Source organism: Peromyscus leucopus, chromosome 16_21 (genome assembly GCF_004664715.2).
Source record: "Peromyscus leucopus breed LL Stock chromosome 16_21, UCI_PerLeu_2.1, whole genome shotgun sequence".
Lineage (NCBI taxonomy): Eukaryota > Metazoa > Chordata > Mammalia > Rodentia > Cricetidae > Peromyscus > Peromyscus leucopus.
This window is the reverse complement of record NC_051084.1, coordinates 70,031,801-70,052,533: the sequence shown is the minus strand read 5'-3', so window position 1 is coordinate 70,052,533 and position 20,733 is coordinate 70,031,801. Positions and strand designations below refer to the sequence as shown.

The window sequence follows — 20,733 nt, the reverse complement described above, 5'->3', positions numbered from 1 at the left end:
AAAGACAGACATTACCTCAGAGTAAAAGGCTGGGAAAGAAAAGACTTTCCAATCAAATGGACTTAAGAAGCAAGCTGGTGTAGCTAGCCTAATATCTAACAAAATAGACTTCAAACTAAAATCAATCAAAAGAAATTGGGAAGGACACTACATACTCATCACAGGAAAGATCCACCAAGATGAAGTCTCAATTCTGAATATTTATGCCCCAAATACAAGGGCACCCACACATGTAAAAGAAACATTACTAGAACTTAAATCACAATCAAACCCCACACATGAGTAGTGGGAGACTTCAACACCCCACTCTCACCAATGGACAGATCTGCCAGATTGAAACTTAACAGAGAAATAAGGGACCTAACAGATGTTATGACTCAAATGGACTTAATAGATAGCTACAGAACATTCCACCCTAACACAAAAGAACATAACTTCTTCTCAGCACCCCATGGAACCTTCTCTAAAATTGACCACATGCTTGATCACAAAACAAATCTCAACAGATAAAAAAAAAAAAAAAAATGGAATAACCTCCTGTATTCTATCAGACCACCATGGCTTAAAGCTAGATTTCAATAACAACAAAAATTATAGAAAGCCTACAATCTCATGGAAAGTGAATAATAATCAACTGAATCACAAATGGGTCAAGGAAGAAATAAAGAAAGAAATTAAAGATTTCCTAGAATTCAATGAAAGTGAATGTACAACACACCCAAACTTATGGGACACCATGAAAGCAGTGCTAAAAGGAAAATTCATAGCACTAAATGCCCACATAAAGAAGTTGGATAAATTTCACACTAGTCACTTAACAGCATACCTAAAAGCTCTAAACAAAAAAGAAGGAAAGTCATGTAGGAGGAATAGATGCCAGGAAATACTCAAATTGAGAGCTGAAATCAATGAAATAGAAACAAAGAAAACAATACAAAGAATCAATGAAACAAAGGGTTGGTTCTTTGAGAAAATCAACAAGATAGACAAGCTCTTATCTAAATTAACCAAAAGGCAGAGAGAGAGAATCCAAATTAACAAAATCGGAAATGAATAGGGAGACATAACAATAGACAATGAGGAAATCCAGAGAATCATGGGGTTATACTTTAAAAACCTGTACTCTACAAAACTGGAAAATCTTAAAGAAATGTGCAATTTTCTGCATAGGTACCACATGCCAAAGTTAAATCAAGACCAGATAAACTATTTTTTTAAGGATTTATTAATTTATTATGTACACAGTATTCTGCCTGCATGTGTCCCTGCAGGCCAGAAGAGGGCACCAGATCTCATTACAGGTGGCTGTGATCCACCATGTGGTTGCTGGGAATTGAATTCAGGACCTCTGGAAGAGCAGTCGGTGCTCTTAACCACTGAGCCATCTCTCCGGCCCCAGATAAACTATTTAAATAGACCAATAACCCCTAAGGAAATAGAAACAGTTCCAACAACAACAACAACAACAACAAAAAGCCCAGGACCAGATGGTATCAGTGCAGAATTCTACCAGATTTTCAAAGAAGAGCTAATACCAATACTCTTCAGGTTGTTCCACACAATAGAAACAGAAGGAACATTACCAAACACCTTTTATAAGGCTACAGTTACTCTGATACCCAAACCACACAAAGATGCAACAAAGAATGAGAATTACAGACCAATCTCCCTCATGAACATTGATGCAAAAATATTCAATAAAATATTGGCAAAGCAAATGCAAGAACGCATCAAAAAATTATCCACCATGGTCAAGTAGGCTTCATCCTAGAAATACAAGGATGGTTCAACATACAAAAATCACTCAATGTAATATACCATATAAATGAACTGATGTAAAGCAAAGGATAACCAGACTACAACCTACAGCTTCAGAGAAGCTAGTTAACAAGGAGGACCCAAAGAAAGATGCATGGATTGCCCCAGGAAGGGGAAATAGACAAGATCTCCATGAGTAAACTGGGGATGAGGGTTGGGCAATGGAGAGTAGGGGATGGGGGATGAGGACATAAGGGAACAGGATGATCGAGCTGGAACAGGAATGGAGTGAGAGAGCAATGAAAGAGATACCATGATAGAGGGAGACATCATGGGGATAGGGAGAAACTGGGTGCTAGGGAAGTTCCCAGGAATCCCTAAGGATGACTCCAGCTTAGACTACTAGAAATAGTAGAGACAGTGCATGAACTTAACTAGCTTACCCTAGTCATCAGATTGATGAATATCCTAACTGGTATCATAGAGCCTCTCTCCATTAACAGATGGAAGCAGATGCAGAGATCCACAGCCAAACTCCAGGCCTAGTTCCAAGAGTCCAGTCGAAGAGAGAGAAGAAGGATGCTATGAGTAAGGGCAACAAGATCATGATGGGGAAACCTGCAGAGATAACCAAACCAAACTAGTGGAAACTCATGAAATTTGGATCAATAGCTGTGGAGCCTGCATGGGACTGCATAGCGAGACAGTTGTATAGCTTGATTGCTTAAGAGGCCCCCTGGCAGTAGGATCAGAATCCATCTCTGGTGCATGAGCAGGCCTTTTGGAGCCTACTACCTATGATGGGACACCTCACACAGCCTTGAGGTAGGGGGAGGGGCTTGGGCTTGCCTTTACTAAATGTACCTCCCCACGGGAAGCCTTACCTTCTTGTAAGAGGAATGGGGGGTGGGTTGGGAGGGAGAGGCTGGAGGGGAGGAAGGAGGGAAGAGGAGGATCTTTGATTGGTATGTAAAATGAATAAAAATTTTCTTTATAAGATAAAAAAAAACAAGCCAAACTAAGTCTGGGCATCCATAAAAAAGAATTAAGTCTTCATGTATTTATTTGGGAGCTAGGTGGTGGGCCCCCAAAGAGCCAAAAGACCAAGAGACAAAAGAGAAAAAACAAGTACAAATATGGGTACTGTTTTATCTTATAATCTCATCTTTGATTTTCTTTATAAGCCAATTTTGAATTCTTTTATTAATGAAACTGTGAACCTCAAGCAGTTTCCCTGAAAACACTTGAACACTTGTTGCTAACTCTTCCATGTCTGTTCAAGGTTCAGCTCTCTGGTGCCATAGGAAACCAAACAAAGACACAGATTCTAAGGAAAGTAATCAAAAGAGCAAATGTAAGCACCCATGTACACACATACCACACATGTACATACACACCACACATACACACACACACACACACACACACACACACACATCCCACACAAAATAAATGCCAATGCTCAGAGTAGCTTTATTCATGAAAGTCTCTAAATGGAAACTTCTAGAACTTCTATCAATAAGGGAGTGGATGAACAAATGTATTCAGCAGTGAAAAGAATAATCTTACAACAGTGTGAGCAACTCTAAAGAGGATTATATAGATGGAGGAGGTACATTGTTGCAGGAGATTTGTTCCAATTGTCACTCTGAGAGTGCCAATAAAGTTAAACGTGAATCAGAGGGCTGAGTTCAGGTTTGGCTGTCTAGAGTAAGCCATGTAGCTCTTGAAGGACTCGGATTAGGATAGAGAGACATAGGAATAAGGATAAGGCTTAGAAAATTTACTCGGGCTCTTTGATTGACAAAATGTGGAGAGTAGGGTCAGTGGATTGTTCCTGTTCTGTGGATTTATGGGGGGTTTATCCCAATATCTGACTCCTGACTTTTTAGTAATACTAGAACAATTAAGGTAAATGCATTATGTGTTATCCAACGTGGAGCCCAAATCCACAACCCTGAGATTAAGGATCTCATGCTCTACCAACTGAGCTAGTCAGGCTTTCTAGAACACATGCCACTCTGGATCTCATACTTATGATGATACTTAGAGAGGAGAAGTGATATCTAAAAGTTTCAAGAAATATCAAAAGGTCAGATGTTTTAATTGTGGTAAACAAGGTCATTTAAGAAGGCGTTGTAGGCAAGATGTTCCAATAAACAATGTTTTTTTTCTAGAGATAATTCAAACAGAAGGCCTCAGCATAAGGTGTGGTGAAGATGGGCACTGAACTAATGAATGCAGATGAACAAGGGATAGGCAAGGTAAACCTTTCCCGTTAGGAAATGCCTTAAGGGGCCTCTTCCAGGCCCCAACATCAAATTTGGTTCAATCATTCCCTGTCAGCATAGGGAAAACTCATTCGCAGTGCAATTAAAAGACTTAATACCTGTTGTTAAAAGCCATACTGCCTGGATGACAGAACAGCTTCAGTAGATAAAACAAAATTTTTAGGAGAGACCATAAAACAAGTATTTTGGCAAACATCCATAACTGATCAAAGACCAAAGCTAAATATACAAATAAATGGCATTGTAATTGAAAGTTTACTACACAAAGGCATGAATATAACAATAATTTCACCAATATTGTGACATCTAGATTGGCCTCCTCAGAGGTAAATGTTCATCTTCTTTGGGGCATAAATTTTCACAATTGAGACTTCATCTTGGTGAATTTTTCCTGTGATGAATATGTAATGTCCATCTTGGTCTCTTTTGATTGATTTTAGTTTGAAGTCTATTTTGTTTGATATTAGGATAGCTACACCAGTTTGCTTCTTGAGTCAATTTGATTGGAAAGTCATTTCCCAGACTTTTACTCTGAGGTAGTGTCTGTCTTTGAAGTTGAGGTGTGTTTCTTGTATGCAGTAGAAGGATGGATCCTGTTTTCATATCCATTCTGTTAGCCTGTGTCTTTTTATAGGTGAATTGAGACCATAAATATTAATGACCAGTGATAGTTAATTCCTGTTATATTTTGGTGATAGTGTTGTATGTTTCCCTTCTTTGGTATTTGTTGGTGTGGGATTATCTATTGCCTGTGTTTCAATAGGTGTATCTAACTTTCTTAAGTTGTATTTTCCTTCTAGTGCTTTCTGTACGGCTGGATTTGTGGATAGGTATTGTTTAAATCTGGTTTTGTCATGGAATATTTTGTTTACTCTGTCTATGGTAATTGAGAGTTTTGCTGTTTATAATAGTCTGGGTTGGCATCCATGGTCTCTAGTATCTGCATAACATCTGTCCAGGACCTTCGGGTTTTCAGAGTCTCCATTGAGAAGTCAGGTGTTATTCTGATGGGTCTGCCTTTATATGTTACTTGGCCTTTTTCCTTTGTACCTCTTAATATTTTTTTCTTTATTCTGTATGTTTAGTGATTTGATTTTTATGTGGCAAGGGGGCTTTCTTGGGTGGTCTAGTCTATTTGGTGTTCGGTAAACTTCTTGTGTTTTCATAGGTATTTCCTTCTTTAGGTTGGAAAAGTTTTCTTCTATGATTTTGTTGAATATATTTCTGTGTCTTTGAGTTGGTATTCTTCTCCTTCTTTTATCCCTATTATTCTTAGGTTGGTCTTTTCTTGGTATCCCAAATTTCCTGGATGTTTTGTGTTATGACTTTGTTGGCTTTAGTGGTTTCTTTGACTGACAAATCTATTTCCTCTATTGTATCTTCAATGCCTGAGATTCTTTCTTCTATTTCTTGCATTTTGTCGGTTATAGTTGCATCTATAGTTCCTGTTTGTTTACTCAGATTTTCCATTTCCAGCATTCCCTCAGCTTGTGTCTTTTTTATTGCCTCTATTTCAGTTTTTAAAACTTGAACTGTTTCCTTCACCTGTTTAATTGCTTTTTCCTGGCTTTTTTAAAGGGATTTATTGATTTCTTCCAATTTTTTGTTTGTTTTCCCCTTGGTTTCCTTAGGGGAATTCATTTCCTCTTTAAAGTCCTCTATCATCTTCTTAAAGTTATTTTTAAGGTCAATTTGTTCTGCTTCTTTTGAGTTGGGATATTCAGGTCTTGCTGATGTAGAACCACTAGATTCTGATGGTACCATATTGGTATATATGTTGTTGATGATATTTTTGCACTGGTGTCTACCCATCTCTTCCTCCACTAAGTGCAAGCAGTGTCTGTGTCTAAGGGAGCCTCTCTTGGTCTGATTGATACTCTTGGTCCAATGGGAGCTCTTGCTCTAATCAGGGCTTTTGGTCTAATCAGTGCTGATGGACTCTGTGTCTAGGGAGCAGCTCTTAGTCCAATCAGCACTGATGGATTCTGTCTCGCGGAACAGCTATTCCCAATTGGTGCAGGGTGGGTTTATGGCTCTGGTGGTCACTGGTACCACAGGGGATGGTTGGTTTGGTGAGTAAGGTGGGGAAAGAATCTGTTGTCCATTCTTTGGGGCTTTGGCTGGGAGGTAGGGGCACAGAATGTGCCCCTGTGGCCTAGGGGTTAGAGAACTCCTTTGAAGTGTGTGGGTTAACACCAATAATTCAGCTCTTTGTGCTAGTATTCTTCTCTTGATGGGTTGAGCAGCTGAGGGACTGAGGGGCAAAGGGTCTTAGAGACTGGGGAGTTTGAGGGTGCAAAGGGGATGAAAGGATAAGGGACTGAGGGACTGCAACCATACTGTCTTATCTAAGGTGACAACTGTGGCCCTGGCACACCTGATTTCATCTTGAACAAAACTGTCCTAATCAGCATACAGTACCTCTTTCTCTTCTCTTAATGGGACATCTGTTAGGTCAGGCCAAACCACATCAGTCACTTTCAGAAAGTGTGGAGAGTGGGTGGAAGCTCCTGGTCTGCCAACCTCTGACCAGAGTGGAGGTTGCAGCAGACACAACTGAAGAGACAGCAGTAGCTGGGGCCAGGGACCTGCCTGAGATGGGATCTAAGTCCATCTTTCACTGTGGCCAGTAGTGCTCCCTCATTGTCAGTGCCTACTTGGATGAGCTGAGCTGTAATCTCCTGCAGGCTAAAGCCAGAGAAGCCAGGACCTCTCCCTTCAGAGTGAACACTGGGGGACCCTGACTGCGCCTATCTGGTTTGTAGAATCTGATGACCCTAACATGGCTGGTGTCTTGGAGAGGCTTTGTTGGGTTGTCATCTAGAAGCAAGCTAGCTGGGCTGATGGCTGAAGATTTATAGAACTGCATTATTTGCGTGTTGTACATCCATCTCTCTAGTTTCCCCCTCAGGAGGGCTACTACATGGTAGGGGTGGTTAGGAACAGTTCTTGGCCCAGAGACAGTTTGTCAGCTTATTTTACTAATACGGCTGTAGTGGCAATGCCTGCAAAAAAGCCATCCATCCAGTGGAAGTGTGATCAACTTGGACAGACAGGCCACTGGCTTCTTCCAAGGTGACAATGCCTGGGCTAGAACCCCCTTTACAGGACAGTTTCCTTCCTTCTTCCCCCTCTGGAATTTCCTTTATCGTGTGTGTGTGTGTGTGTGTGTGTGTGTGTGTGTGTGTGTGTGTGTGTTTACTGTAATCCTTTTGAGCAATCTCCAATACTTGAGATGTATTTATAATCTCAAACCTTCTAATTTTTGAAGATTTTTTCTAATATCTGGGACCAACTACATAACAAAAGCATTATTTTCTACCACATGTCTTTAATCTTTCTTTTAAAAAATAGGAAGGGATTGGTAAAAATTGTCCAAAGCCTTCTTATCTTGGTCAGTGTTGGACAGAAAGGAAAATTCTATCTGGGTTACACTGTCAGGCAGCAATCCCCCCTGCCTGGCCCAGAAGCAGCTTTTCCATTCTTTTCAGAGAATGGTAGGTGTTTAATTTTAAAAGTATGCAGGTCATTGGTTGAAAAGGTGACATAAACCATGAAAGAGGAAGCAGAACTTCCTCTCTTCTCTGGGTCTGAACAGGGTAGGGGTGGGGCTGCCTCCTCCTTCCCCAGATGCAATGCAGCTGCTTAGAGCAGAGAGCTAGGAAGGGGTGGAGGGAGCAAGCAGCTCAGGGAACAATTTTCTCCTCCCTGTGCACACTCTGCTTAGAGAGCTGGGTCCTGGATAACAGTTTGGATTCCTCCTCACCTCCACACAAGGAAGGGGACCAGGACCTCAGGAACATAAGCAGAAGTGAAAAACCAGCCACAAAGCACTTAAAGCCTGAAGTCAGTGCTCAGGGCACAGTCAGTCTGGGCACAGACCTGGGGAGATCAATTTCCTCATTGTGGCTAAGATAATAGACAGGGGATTTGAGTTTCTCTGAGCCACCTGGCCTAGCCAAAAGAATCCAGATCCCCATCAAGAGGGCACAGGTCTTAAACTCTGTGTGTGTGTGTGTGTGTGTGTGTGTGTGTGAGAGAGAGAGAGAGAGAGAGAGAGAGAGAGAGAGAGAGAGAGAGAGAGAGAGAGAGAGAGAGAGAGAGAGAGAGAGAGAAAAGCGGGTGAATCTCACACCAGAGAAAGGCACTGATCAACACAGGGAAATTGATTGGGCCAGTCACTGTGTTCTAGATAGTAAAAATCATCACTGGACCACCCAACTCCAAAAAAGAACCAATAAATTTTGCAGGTCTGGAGATTTTTGCTCTCATATACAAAACTCCCTTTGGGCCAGGGCAGCCCAGCACCCACTGTTAGCACCAGCATCACCATAGCAACATCAGCAGCTGCGCTGAAAGTGGCTACCAGAACTGTGGGGGGCAGGAAAGGACTCCACACAAAAAAGGCAGCCTGACAGAGCCTGTGATCCTGACAGAAAGGAAATCTTCCTGAGTAGCAGCCATAGTCCTAGGATGTATCACTCTCCTTTCCATTTTAGATCTGTTTTCCAGATCTGACAGAATTAAACACAGAGACACATAGTAAAGACAACCATACAACCTGAACAGACAAGGGAAGTCTGGTGCCATCTCCTATGGATCCCAGACACTGGACCAGTGGCCATGACAGTCCTAACTTTCCTTTGTGTTCTAAACAGAAGGCACCTTAATCAGACTTATCTCCAGAGGTGACAGACTGATTGATCAAATGGAGTCTTGGGGCCCTGAAACATATCATGTTGCCCACCCCCAGAAGTCTCTTGACTACTACACTCTTCCTCACTCCAAGAGGCTCCAAGACCCCTGATGTCTCAAGGTCTGGTCTTTAGGAATCTCACTGGGACCTTCAGAAATGTTATGAGGTTATCAACCAGAGAAGAGTCCTTAGACATGGGTTTAAAACAATAGAAAGTCTTTGTTAGCCAGTCAGCAACTACACAGCTGTTCAGGACCTGAGTGAGTGCAGTCCCAAGATGTTATCAGGTTGATAAGTCCAAAAATCATATCCTGGGTTCACACACCTCAGTTAGCAAGAACAGTTAGTCAGAAGCAGAACAACAGAAGTCAAAAAGAAAAGTTAGTACATTTAGAGACCTTCCCAGAATTATGGACTTTGATGGAGTAGGTCTTTGTTCTCATTTTGGGAGGTGGTGCTGCCTACATGCTGTTTTCTAGTTGTGCTAAAGTCTGGGGGCCTGTTAATGTCTAGGGGGCTGTAAAAACTGCTCCTAGATGGACTCATCATCCTCACCCCAGCTTTTTTGCTATTAATGTCTTCAGTATGATACAGCTGGTGCTGTTGATGAACCAACATTGATACAATGGCGTCTACAGTCTAGCCTTCCCTCAGAGCCACAGTTGCCCAGATTCTAACAAATGCAAACGCATTCATCATCCTACTTCACACAGAGTGGATTCACCACCCACAGTGTGTTCTGTAGTCCAAATATTCTTCTTACCCTGCTTCCCACACCTCTTACTCCTGGCAAAAATACATATTTTTTGTTGTCTACATAATTTCCCCCCTTTCCACAGAACTGTGCTTTTTCAGATTGGCTCCCATAAATTTCCATGAATAAGATTTTTAACCAGTAGCTTTCCTTTTCACTCTTTTTATTTTCAAAGGTAATTCTTCTTTTTTTTTTTTTTCTAATCTAGTTTGCAGGTTAATCAGGTTTTGCATCCCTTTCTTATGTCCCTTTATATGCATTGTATTAGTAAGTAAGAAACAGGGTGGTGAAAAAACTGTTTTGTTGTTTAACTTAAAAGTATGTCTATACTGTAACCACACACAAATGCTGGCTTGGCACTCATATACAGTAATTGGACTTCAGGTTTCTCTATACTTTACATAATTCAAACAGTTAAAAAAAAAACTATGTTGAAAATATGGAGACCCATCCAGGAATTAGCTTTCTCTTTTTTTTTTTATCTGCAAAAAGGTCTTACTTACTGTTTTTCCTGGAGATGCAGATCAAACCCTGACATTGTAGACAATGTTCTAACACTGAGGCATACCCACAGTCTTACTTTAAAAATAAAAATAAAAAAGATTTATTTGTATTTTAGTTGTATATTCGTACTTGCTTATCTGTATGTGCACCACATGCATACATGTGCCCAAGGAGTTCAGAGGAGGGTATCAGATCCCCCTAGAACTGGAGTTATAAGTGTTTGTGAATTTTCATATGTAAGTGCTGGGAACCAAGTCTGGGTCCTCAGAAAGAATAGCCAGTGTTTTTAATCACTGAGTATCTCCCCAGCATCCTGCCAAGTCCTTACTTTTTAAACACTCAATAGACTAAGTTTTTTTTCACAAAATTTAAATTTAGTTATTTGAACCTTATGATTTTCTGTACTATTTTACATATTTTTCCTGAAGATCTTGGAGACTGATCAGAACAAGTTATAGAAACACACTTTAATATGTTTTATATCACAACTGTGACAAATAACTTATTGTTTGAACTGCTGATTGTGTCTCTGTATATACTTCTCTGTGTGTATTACACCTATTTTCTCAGAACATTTTTCTTGTTTTCTAAAGTTTTTCACTAAGTCTTGACATTGTCCTCCTCTTTTAATTTTCTATGATATTTAATCTGGTTAGGAACCTAATAACATATTTTCTGTAGAAAATATGCTTGAAGCACTTTCAGATTTCAAACTAAGACATGTCACTTATCTTTTATTTTGTTAACATATTATTTATTTTTTCATGCATTTAATATTTTTCATTAGGCCTGTAGTAGATTAATTAAGGTAGGCCCTCTGCATGTGTGTGACAGTTGTATAGCTTGGTCTGTTTGTGGAGCTCCTAGCCTTTCACATTTTGAATATGTAGTAGTTAGGGAAGGCATATGTCTGGTTTTGCCCTCCTTCCTAATTATGCTATTTTTTATAACCTAAATTGTAAGATTATTTACTCATCTCTAGATTCAGTAGATGATTTAGAGATTATATGTATTTTCCATGATAATTTCCAAATTCAATCTTTAAAAATCCCTCTTAATAAATCATTGGAAACCAATAAATTATTAATGAAAAGTGTTTTAGAAGGCAACTTTTTTATGTGATGATAAACAATGCTTAATAGAGTAATTTCTCCTCAGGTGGAAATGGCCAGCATGAAGTGTGTCAGATCTCTGTTGTTTATGCAGCATTTTGAGAATATTGAAGTATTTCTCTACCACTTCAATTTTTTATAATATGGCAGAGATGTAAGCATTATCTAGACATTAATTCCTTTGATAATTTGCTTGCTTGTTTGTTTGTTTATTTATTTATTTATTTATTTATTTATTTATTTAGTTTTGTTTTTCAAGACAGGGTTTCTCTGTGTAGCCCTGGCTGTCCTGGAACTCCATCTGTAGACCAGAATGGCCTCAATCTCACAGAGATCTGCCTGCTTCTGCTTCCTGGGTGCTGGGATTAAAGTCAGGCACCACCATGCCGGGCTTTAATTTTTTAATGAGACTGGCATAAGAAATGTTTGCACTATGACAGATGGAACAGCCAGGTATCTTAGAAAGTGCTTCAGTTTTATCTGAGATAAAATGAGACGTGACTGTTTCCTACTTGCTTATCTTTTTAATATTTAGTGTTCCGTGTGTGGCATTGATTACTATTGTTGTTGTTGCTGCTGTTGTGTGTGTCCGTATTCCACCTCGTGTGGAATTGTAGTGATCTGACTTTTTGTAACACTGCTTTTGCTAAATATTTTGAGAGACTATAGGAATGGGTTAGCAGAAGAATTGTACCCTTTCCTTCCACAATTTTCCTATGTTCTTCTATCACGGCCGTTTTCTAAAATCTATTGTGTATCACCTGCACATCATTCATCTTAAGTCTTGTCTGAGAAAAGGGAAAATCATCTCAAAAAATACAAGGGAAGTCAATGATTTATTCCCAGTCAAAAGGAACTATAACAGGAAAATCAGGTCGTTTTCTTTTTCTTTTGTATCTCTTTTATACATCATTACAAAATGTCTGTTCTTACCTTAACTGATTTAAACTGAATTCAACAGGCACATACCTAAAGGGTACATACATTCAGCACTGACAAAGACAAGTAGAGCACCACTGGCGTTGGGGTCATATTAGGTGGTGTCATCAACAAGAGAAAGAAATTCCCAGGCACTGGGTGGAGATAGAGGAGAGCTGCTGTCTTCTGTAGCTGGGAGGAAGAATATAGACCATTTTTCCGGCACATCTGCTCTGTTGCATGGTTCTCTGGCTATCTTTTGTTGTAAATGCTCAGGACAACCATCAAATGAACATGTAATTATTTTACAAGATGAAACCAACATTCTGTAATAATCTACATCCATTCATGCACACACACACACAGAGAGAGAGAGAAAGAGAAAGAGAGAGAGAGAGAGAGAGAGAGAGAGAGAGAGAGAGAGAGAGAGAGAGAGAGAGAGACTCGTTCAACCATAAATTGAACTAAATTAAGTGGGAGAAGTTTGTATCACTGTGAATTTGGTATCAGTCAGAAACAGTAATAATGGAATCTCTCTGAGACATCCCTCCCACCCACCTCACTTTTGTACTCTGGGGTAGAATGGATCAAGTCAGTCTTTTCTCTTTATCCCTAGACACTAGGTTTCCTTGCTTGAATTTCCTAATCTGCATCATTTGAACAACCATTAAGACTTCCATAATTTAAAATAATGGACTCAGGTGATACAACTTGGGAAAGCATATATAAGAGGATGGATGCAAGATTGTTTTTCCTGAAGAATGTGTTTTTGAGCCAAACTCGTTAATTCCCATTATTCTCTGTGAATATATTAATTTTTCAGCCCTCTATCATTAAATCTCTTCTGAGTAATTGAATTTAGCTAAGTTTTAAACCAAGTTTATAGCTACTCTCCCATCCTTAAAACCTGTATGCTGTTATCAAATTTAATTCCTTATTAAAACATTTCTCAACATTTGAAACATGAGGTGCTCTGGCCTCCACTCTGGTTAAGTAAAAAGAATTTGTCCTTTCAAATTCAGGACTAAAAAGATAATCAGATGCTGGAAATCTTGTTTTTTCATTCAGGACTCCTTGTCTACTGACACAGAAAGATTAGCCACCAGAAGCCATACCTAGTCTCCAATTTAAATGCGGTCAGAATGGGTATATTACCAGTGCTCATGAGGGCCATTGACATTCAAACTGTTGCCTCTATAGCATTTCTTTCCTTTTCTTTATTCTGTAACTTTAATGTGCTCAAGCAGTTGGGAAAACAGAAGAGATAGGGACAAAGAATAACGATGTCATGGAAAGAATAGGGACTGAAGAATCAGAGTATGACTATGCACACAATGCCTGAAGGTGATAATGCAGCTATCTCCCAGAATTACTCTCTGTGAATTCCAAATGGATTGTCATGTCATGAGTAAGAATTTCCTTTTATTATTTTTCTCTATACAATTTCAATATTTTATATCATCATGAAACAGCACAAGTAATGAAAGGGGCACCAAGATTTGAGACAAAAAATAAGAAAATAATTACAGAATTAATTCAGACCAACACAAATGAGGCTGTGGTGCTTGCTGGAAGGGTAAATGTTAGACCAAACTGGAGAAAAAAATTCTATATGGGATGCTTTAGAATCAAATCCTGTGAGAAATATGTCATTGAAACAAGACAAATGCCTTCTGCAAAGAGGGTGGATGTGGCCCATACAGGTGAGGGATTAAAAGCAGAGAATGGTGAGAAGAATCCTGGTCAGTCTCCAAGGTCTCTGAGATGAGGTCATGGGGGGACAAAAAGCCTATTGTTGTTAAAAGCTATTGTTGTTTAACTGTTGTAAAAGAGTGTTGAGAGCCCAGAGTGCCTTCTGATCTGATAACTATCTGCAACACAAAACTGAGAGTTGTTAAATTTTAAATCCTAGGAATGCTGTCTTGATTTTGAGCCATCCAAAGTGTCTATGGGTTATATGTATGTTGAATATATGGACACTCCCTTTTAGGAATGGCAGTAACAAAGACAACAGTGAAGGAAAAATTTTTTCTATATACAAATATCCTAAAGGCATCTCTCTATGGTTCCAAATCTCAGTCATGCACTTGCTTGCCTTGACATCAATGCATGAATTACAGAGGCAATTGGCTGCACCCCACATCCAGCTTTGTAAAGTTATAGAACCACAGAGAGGCTATCCCAAGTTAAAACTGCCAACTGTTGTGCCCAGATCGTAACCCCCAGAGAGACCACCAAGGACGAGCATACCAGAATGCAAAAGCAAGGTTTATCTGTTACAAGTCATGACAGGGAATTCATCTCAAGCCATCTCAAGTGAGGCAGAGAAGAGTTCCTCTTTCTTGGGGAAGTTAATTTTTATAGGCAAAACCCATAAAATTTCTTAGAGGGGAGGTGGTTAGTACGGGTCCATCCTTGATTGGTCCAGTTTTTCCTGGGCCTGGACTTTATCTTATTCTAGCTTATCTGCTTGCCCTGTCAGGAGTTTTACAACTCCTCTCTGGGGTCTGGTCATGTTATCTCCAGAGAGGGGCATCTCGTGGTTAATTGGTTACCATCAGACATCCTGACTCTGTTCTTTTGTTCCTGGGGCTGGCGCCATCATTTCTGGGGACTTGAAACTGGCCTGGGTCTATCTATATTGAGATATCTTTGTCTAAAGCCCCCTTTTTGAGACAATAGAGTGAGGGTCTTGTGCATAGATCACAATCCCCAAAGCTGCCACTGGAGACTTTAGGTACAGAATGCAAAAGTAAGGTGTTGTCTAAGTATACAAGCCTCCAGGGAGGCTCTTCCAAATCTCTCACTCACAGCAGGGAGGTTGGAAGGAGTGCTCCCCTTTCTTTGTGAGGCTAGTTCTTAAAGGCACAGACCATATAATTTATTTTAACCTGCCTCCCTTTTTAGTCTTTTGGTTGAATATCCTGACTGTGTTTTCCAAAGTCCCTGTAGCAGATACAGCCACCTGGGGAAAAGGGGTCTAAGTTTTTATCTATACTTAGGAATCCTGGTTTAAGCTTCTCTTTGTCTGTAGGGGATAGAGTGGGAGGTTTTACTGAGGTATCACACCAACTTCTTCCCAAATTATACAGTTGAGGCAACAAAACACCTACTTGACTATTTCAGCTGTCCACCATATATGTAAATGAATAAGAACATTCAAAACACTGCCAACACCTTTCTGCCACCACATGGATACCTAAGTGGATTGAATAAGGCAAGAATAACATTGCTAAGCATTTAAATTTAATTTCTCCTGTTATAAATATATTGTTTTATCATGATCTCTACAGAAATATTCAAACTAGTAAGCATGTAAGGTTTCAGCTATCATGTAGATGAATATGTTATTGATATGGAAAATAATTGTCCTTGATCTTATTCATTGATTAGCCACTGGAAGATGGTGAGTCACTGTGCAAGACAACAAACATTATAATATTTATGATAAGACTAAAATACATATGGGAGAAATTTCTTCAAGGACTCCAGATTACATAGGAGGGTCCTGTCTGCATCCCAGAACTGCAGTTTACCCTCCATCCTCACCTCCAAGTCTTTCCCACAACCTTCCCTCTGCTGACTCCCCTCTACTTCTTCTCAGTTTCATTCCAGAATGAATGGAATGGCCTCCTATGAATATCAACCAACCATGGCATATCAAGGTGCAAGACTAGGCACCTCCCCTCATACTAAGGCTGAACAAGGCAACACAGTATGAGGAAAAGTGTCCCAAATGCAGGCAAAAGATAACCCTTGAGTTTGTCGTTTGTGTACAGGAGGGCTACTGATTTTTTTTTTTTTTTTTTTTTTTTTTTTTTTTTTTTTTTTTTTTTTTTTTTTTTTTTTTAGTTAATCTTGTATCCAGCCTATTTGCTGGAGGTGTTCATCAGCTGTATGAATTCCCAGGTAGAATTTCAGGGTTGCTTGTGTATAGTATCAAACCATCTGAAAATAAAGATACATTGACTTCTTCCTTTCCAATTTGTATTCCCTTGATCTCCTTAGTTGTCTTATTGCTCTAGCTAGAACTTCAAGTACTACATAGAGTAGGTACAAAAAGAGTCAACAGTCTTGTCTTGTTCCTGATTTTAGTGGAATTGCTTTTGAGTTTCTCTCCATTTAATTTGATGTTGGCTATAAGCTTACTATAAATTGCCTTTATTATGTTTATATATGTTTCTTGTATCTATGATCTCTCCAAAACTTTTATATGAAGAGGTGTTGGATTTTGTCAAAGGTTTTCTTCAGCATATAATGAAATAATCATGTGAATTTTTTCTCTTTTAGTTTGTTTATATGGTGGATTAAATTGACAGATTTTTGTGTGTTGAACTTCTGGGATGAAGCCTACTCAATCATGGTGGATGATCTTTTTGATATGTTATTGGATTTGGCTTGCCAGTATTATATTGAGTGTTTTTGCATCAATGTTCATGAGGGAAATTGGTCTGTGATTCTCTTTGTTGAGTCTTTGTGTGGTTTGGGTGTCAGGGTGACTGTGGCTTCATAGAATTTGACAATGTTCCCTCTGTTTCTATTTTGTGGAATAATTTTGCTGCAAGTTGCAGGAAAATGTAATGGAATCCAGCTTCTATCACAAAAGCTACTACTTGGAAAGGTCAAGGACTTTTCCAAAGGTCAAGCCATGGCTTAAGAAGTCTTTGTGATATTGTAGCTTTTGTATATATATTATCTGGTTCCTACAATGATTTTTCTTGTATGCTATGTGTGCTTCCAAGAACTCCTTAGAGTGTATTTATCTAAAATACTATCAAGCATCCAAGGCCAAATGATCTCCTGAACTAAGGTAACACCCTTATGGAAACAACACCTGTCTCTTAGGTGAGGTGGATAGCTTTATTTCTTATACAATTTAAGCTGAGACCCTCCTTTCTTATACAGCCTTACATCACTTCTCGGCCTTTTGGCTAAGATCAAGTGTAGTATCTTATACAGCCTTACTAACATTAAAGACTCATAACATTTTTACCTAACCACTTCTAGGAATGTAGTTTGAGCACATAAATTCCCTTTTTCTGATATATTAACTGATTTTAGCACTCAGTTGACCTCCTCCCTTACCACTCCCTTTTGGGGTTGTAAAAGACTGATGGTTACTGCCTGAGGAAAACTCTTGTCTGCCTTTATGACCCTGTAAGAATTCAAGCCTGGTGACCTTGCTTTAGCTAGAGCCTTGCTATTGCATAGGTATGTAACTGTAAACCTTAGAGACTTAGAGAGGATTTTTGAGGATTTGGACTGGAGAACTAGAAGAATGAGACAGAAGATAAGGAAGAGCCAGATGGGGCAGAACAAGGTGGGTAAGAAAGAGGTGAGAAAGACCAAGGTGGGTCAGAACTAAAATGAGAGAATTAAGATAGAACTTAGAGGAGACAGTAGATAAAGGTAGAGAGAAATCAGGCAAGAAAGGAGCTAGGCTTGAGAACAGACTGAACCTGTATAGAAAGGACTTTATCCCAGAGGAATAAAGTAGACAGACAAAGAGCATGGTGTACTTGGATTCTTTTCCTGAAAATAATTCACACTGTTAGTAGCTTCTTTTGGGCCCCTGGGAAGATTATTAAGGAGTATTGGTATTAGCTCTTCTTTGAAAATCCGATAGATTCTGTGTTAAAGTCATCTGGCTCTGAGCTATTTTCTTTTCTATTGTTTTTCTTTTTCTCTTTTTCTTTCTTTTTTGGGGGGCAGGAGGCTTTGGGAGAGTTTTAATGACTATTTCTGTTTCCTTAGGTGTTATAGGTTTATTTAAATTGTTTATCTAATCTTGATTTAAATTATCTATCAGGAAATTTGTCCATTTATTTTTCCAATTTTGTAGAGTACAGGTTTTTGAAGTATGACCTAATGATTCTTTGGATTTCCTTGGTGTCTGCTGTTATGTACCCTTTTCCTTTCTGATATTGTTAGTTTGGATATTCTCCTTCTGCCTTTTAGTTAGTTTGGATAAGGGTTTATCTATTTTGTTGATTTTCTCAAAGAACCAATTCTTTGGTTCATTTATTCTTTGTTTTGTTTCCTTTATTTCTACTTCATTAATTTCAGCCCTTAGTTTGATTATTTGCTGCCATCTATTCCTCTTGTGTGTGTTTACTACTAGAACATTCAGGTGTGCTATTAAGTCACTAGTATGAGATCTCTCCAATTTATTTATAAAAGCACTTAGTATTATGAACTTTCCCTCTAGCACCACTTTCATTGTGTCCTATAAGTTTGGGTATGTTATGCATTCATTTTCACTGAATTCTAAGAAGTCCTTAATTTCTATCTTTATTTCTTCCTTGACACAGTGGTCATTCAGAGTTGTTCAGTTTCTATGAGTTTGTAGAGTTTCTCTTGTTGTTAGTAGACAGTCTTAATCCATGGTGGTCTGATAGGATACAAGGGGTTATTTCAGTTTTCTTGTATCTGTTGTGATTTGCACTGTGACTATGTGGCCAATTTTGGAGAATTCCATGAGATTCTGAGAAAAAAGTGTATACTTTTGTATTTGGGTGAAATGTTCTATAAATATCTGTTAGGTCTATTTGGTTCATAATGTTTGTTAGGTTCATTATTTCTCTGTTTAGTTTTTGTTGGGATAATGTGTCCATCGGTGAGGTCTCCTACTATCAACATGTGAGAATTGATGTGTGATTTAGGCTTTAGTAGAGTTTCCTTTGTAAACGTGGGTGCCCTTGGGTTTGGTGCATAGATGTTAAGAATTGAAAAATCTTCTTGATGGACTTTTCCTGTAATTAATATGAAATATCCTTCACTGTCTCTTTTGATGAACTTTGGTTTGAAGTCCATTTTGTTAGATATTAGAATGGCTATAGCAGCTTGTTTCTTAGGTTCATTTTCTTAGAAAATCTTATTTCAACTATTTACTCTGAGGAAATGTTTATCTTTGATGTTAGGATGTGTTTCTTGGATGCAGCAGAATGGTAGATCTTTTTTTTTTTTTTGCATCTATTCTGTTAGTCTGTGTCTTTTTATTGAAGAGTTGAGACCATTGATGTTAAGAGATATCAATGAACAATGACTGTTACTTCCTGTTAGTATGGTGGTGGTAGTAGAGAGTGTGTATGTGTGAATGTGTGTGTGTGTGTGTGTGTGTGTGTGTGTGTGTGTGTGTGTGTGTGTGTTTCTCTTCTTAGGGTTTTGCTATTGTAAGATTATTTATTGCCTGTATTCTCTTGGGTAGTGTAAACCTCCTTGTGTTGGAGTTTTCTTTCTAGCACCTTCTATAGGGTTGGATTTGTGGACTGGTATTGTTTAAAATTGACTTTGTCATGAAATATCTTGTTTTTCCCATCTATGGCGATTGAAGGTTTTGCTGGGTATAGTAATCTGGGCTGATATCTGTGTTCTGTTAGAGTCTGCAGGATATCTGTCCAGGACTTCCTGCCTTTTAGAGTCTCCACTGAAAACTTGGGTGTAATTCTAATAGGTCTGCATTTATATGTTACTTGGCCTTTTTCTTTGAGGCTTTCAATATTCTTTCTTTTTTCTGTGTATTTTGTGTTTTGACTATTATTTGGAACATGGAATTTCTTTTCTGGTATAATTTATTTGGTGTTCTGTAAGTTTCTTATATCTTTATAGGCATGTTGTTCTCTAGGTGAGAAAAATTTTCTTCTATAATATTGCTAAAAATATTTTCTTTGAGCTGTAATTCTTCTCCTCTATTCCTATTATTTGTAGGTTTCATCTTTTCATAGTGTCTCAGATTTCCTGGATGTTTTGTGTCAGGGATTTTTTTTTTTTTTAGATTAACATTTTCTTTGACCAATGTATCTATTTCTTCTATTGTATCTTCAACACCTGAGATTCTTCCTTTCTCTTGTATTCTGTTTGGTAATACTTGTATCTGTATTTCTTGTTCACTTACCTCGGTTTTCCATTTCCAGAATTTCCTCAGTTTATATTTTCTTTATTGCTTCTATTTTCATTTTAAGGTCTTGAACTGTTTCCTTCCACTGTTTGTGTTTTCCTGGATTTCCTTAAGGGATTTGTTCAGTTCAGGTCTTAAACTGTTTCCTTCACCTGTTTGTTTTTTCTTGGCTTTAAGGGATTTGTTCATTTTCCCTTTAAGGGCCTCTGTCATCTTTATAAAGGTGGTCTCAGGTTGTTTTCTTGTGCTCTAGCTATGTTGGAATATTCACAGCTTGCTGCAGTAGGACAGCTGGGCTCTGGTGGTGACATGTTGCTCTGGCTGTTGTTGATTATCTTCTTACACTGATGTCTAGGCATTTGGTTTTGAGATGATTATAGGTCTAGGAGCCAATTTCTGAGTTTGTTTTTGGTGGATGGGTGTTTTGTTCTTTGGTTTCTGTTTCTTCACTGGTCTTCCTGTTGGAGTGGCCTGTGGCCACTGGTGGAGTAGGGGGGTTTGGTTGAGTTGGGGAGCTGAAGATCTGACAGAGTGGCCTCTGATTTAGTCAGGGGTCCACTGGGATTCTGGGTGTCAAGTGGCCTCTGGGAATCTTGGTGCTGGCTTGACCTCTAGTGGAGCTAGGGCAGGATAGGGCTATGGGGAGAGGAAAGGATAGGGTGGTGGCACAGCCTCTGATGGAGCAAGAGGCTTGTGGAGGTGTGGGTAGGACAGGGTGATTTTTTAGAATAGGAAGAAGGAAAAACCAGAGTCTCTGGTTATATCATAGTCCAATTGACTTCTAAGATTTTTAAAAATGATTT

The 20,733-nt window shown here is 38.9% G+C and overlaps 1 pseudogene; it reads left to right on the top strand.

Moving 5' to 3' along the window:
• The first annotated feature begins 16,944 nt into the window (after positions 1–16,944).
• On the top strand, positions 16,945–17,036 carry LOC114707467 (annotated as a pseudogene).
• The last annotated feature ends 3,697 nt before the right edge of the window (positions 17,037–20,733 follow it).